At 43.1% G+C, this 3,140-nt stretch overlaps 1 pseudogene; it reads left to right on the top strand.

Moving 5' to 3' along the window:
* Positions 1–840: 840 nt before the first annotated feature.
* Positions 841–2,186, top strand: LOC103736128 (annotated as a pseudogene).
* The last annotated feature ends 954 nt before the right edge of the window (positions 2,187–3,140 follow it).

The raw sequence follows: 3,140 nt of genomic DNA on the forward strand, positions 1-3,140 counted from the left end.
TGAATAGCTGATATAGAAGTCAGGCATGCCCAGAAGCCTCCTGTCGACCTCATCCTGGTCCCCCAAAGACACCATCTCCTTGTTTTCTCATGTGCTGACTGCTCCTGCTTCCACTTTCCCTGGCTCCCCCAACCTACCCAGCAGCTTCTCTTAAAGCAGGATATCCAACCTGTTGGCTTCTCTTGGCTACACTGAATTAAAGAACTGTCTTGAGTAGTGTAGCTCATCCTTCTTCCTCTCCTGTCCAGCCCTCAGCTCTGTCTGTTCTCTTGGACTTTCAGGGCCTGGACTCCAACAGGCTGTGCATGAGTACAGACTGCCTATGAGGAACAACCAAGCTGCCATTGTCTGGAATGGGTTAGACACAGGGATGAAGTTGCTCAAATACCATTTTCTTCCTATAGAATCAACAAAAATTTAAAAGTTTCTCAACAGTAAGTGTTGGTGAGGTTTGCAGCAGCCAAAAATTGAAATCACTCCACCCCTGCCACCTGTGAACACATAAACAGGAACCAGAAGTGGTGACACAATTTGGTCCTGAGGGACATATCGGAGCTTTCTAGTTAGAGGGTTCCAAAACTCCTAGCACCTCAGCAAGGCGCGTGTGCAAAGCTCATGGGTACAGAAGGCATGAGGCTTGGGAACCTGGGCAGGTCTGAGGCTGCTGGAGGGGGCAAAGACAGGAAAAGCTTAGTTGCCACAGCAAGCTCTTCTTCGGGGGAGGGGACGTCACCAGAAAATTCAAAGAAGAGGATTATATTATGTGCAAACTCTATGCTCCTCATCCCTCAGATGAAAGACTCAGGGAGAAAAAAGAAAACTGGGTCCAGAGACTTGGTAATGGCGACAGATTTGCTGGAGCACCATAACATGGTGTGGGAAGTGAAGACAAATCAGATGCCTGACGCAGTACAGAAACTCGTACTGGCAATGGGCAAGAGAACTTCGGGAATGAATGACTCTGGAGTTGCTGCAGTGTAATGAGAATTTGCCATCCTCACCTGGATACAACTCCTGTGATGAGCACATGGGGCTTGATGACCTTCCTGAACTTCAGGCTGTACAAAATGATCCTACCCAATCTGCCATATACCTGCTGAGTTCAGATGTTTCACATCAAGAATATCCAAGACCGTATTGGAACCAGAATATCTCGGACATATCGGAAAATATGTACTGTGAAAATGAGGTGAATTGGCTAACAGAATTAGCAAATATTGCCACTAGTCCACAAAGTCCACATATGCAGTGCTCATTTTATAACAGATCATCTCCTGTACACATCATAGCTACTAGCAAAAATTTACATTCCTATGCACACCCTCCACCAGTGTCCTCTTCTTCAAAGAGTGAGCCAGCCTTCCCTCATGACCACTGGAAGGAAGAAACACCAGTAAGACATGAAAGGGGCTACAGTTCTGATGGTCTAAAGTTGTTATCACATGAAGAGAGTGTATCTTTTGGTGAGTCTGTTCTGAAATTGACATTTGATCCTGGTACAGTAGAAGATGGCTTGCTTTCTGTCTAGTGTAAGCTGGACCACCCTTTCTATGTTAAAAATAAAAGTTGGTCATCATTTTATCCAAGCTTGACTGTGGTACAGCATGGCATTCCATGTTGTAAAATTCATATTGGTGGTGTGTGTCTACTTCCTGGATACCTTGATGCCATTAATTTCAATGATTCTGGTGTTTTTGATCCAATTAAAAGCTATGACTTCACACTGATGGATTCTTCTGCAGTCTATGTGTTCAGTAGTATGGCTTGTCAGTGTCAGGCATCTTTGTCTTGTGGAGGACCTGGTGGCCAAGACTTTGCAGAATCGGGATTCAGTAAAAACTGTGGCTCACCTGGATCATCACAGCTCTCTTCCAATTCTTTATATGCTAAAGCTGTCAAAAACCATAGCTCAGGGACTGTGAGTGCCACTTCTCCTAATAAGTGCAGAAGACCAATGAATGCCTTCACGCTTTTTGCCAAAAAGTATGGAGGTGAATATACTCAGATGTATCCAGGGAAAGACAACGAGCCATAAGTGTGATCCTTGGTGATAGGTGGAAAAGATAAAGAATGAAGAAAGAAAGATGTATATACTAGAAGCAACAGCTTTGGCTGAAGAACAAAAGCATTTAATTCCTGACTGTTGGAAAAGGAAAAGAATGAATTCAGGCTCTCGACAACATTAAACCGAGATGTATGTGTCCTAACTCTATAACTGCATAAATTCTGACTCTGGATGGAAAGACTTAGAAGATCAAGGTCTCACCTTTTGTCCTGAATTTGTATGACCATAAGATACTGGTAGCATTGAGTCTTGAAATGATTTAATGAGTGAAGATTTGCTTTGTCCATTAGAGCATTAAGTAAGCTACAACTATCAACATTGTAAACCAAATTGCCTTATTTTTCCTTCCAAACTTCATATATGTCTATCAGGTAATATAGGCTTGAAAATGGATATCCTGTGGTGCTAGAGTTCAGTAGAAAGATAGGAGATGTTTACACATGTTTTATTAAATTGTACGAAGGGGAATTTAAAAGTACATAACCACTGTTCATAAAATCGGCTCCTTATGCTTATTAATCTGTATTGTACACATGACATCAGGAATGAAGCAGAAGCTGGGAGCTGGCCTTTCCATGAGCAGCCTCCACATGGCCCAGCATCTGTGCCAAACACAGTTGCTTCTAGTCTGGCCACTGCCAAGAGACTACATAACGTGGCGGATGGATGGTATCATTGTCCCAGCAAAAAGAGCCACCTACTTCAGTTGGGCATGCTGAGTGTGTGCAGCAGGTGGCAGCACTCCTCCATGATTTCCAGGGGAGACCAAGTCCATCAAGGTGGAGTTAGGTCATAGCATTGGGATAGTCACTGTAATGGTGCTATTAACAGTTGACACCATTATAGTTTTAACTTTGTTCTATATCTCCTCAGCCACATATCTTAAGTATATGTTGTCATCATGTCTTTATGGTGGGGGCAGACTTTGTACTTACACTTGCACTTTACTTTCCTCCAACTACTAAGACTACTACTAAGAACAAATACATTGGCCATTTAGCTGCTTTTGCTCTGTGCTTCAATCATGGCTTCTCGTGTTACTCACCAAGTGGTATTTTTGGTTAGGAATCACAGC

This window comes from Nannospalax galili, unplaced genomic scaffold (assembly GCF_000622305.1).
Source record: "Nannospalax galili isolate Female #2095 unplaced genomic scaffold, S.galili_v1.0 scaffold57, whole genome shotgun sequence".
NCBI lineage: Eukaryota > Metazoa > Chordata > Mammalia > Rodentia > Spalacidae > Nannospalax > Nannospalax galili.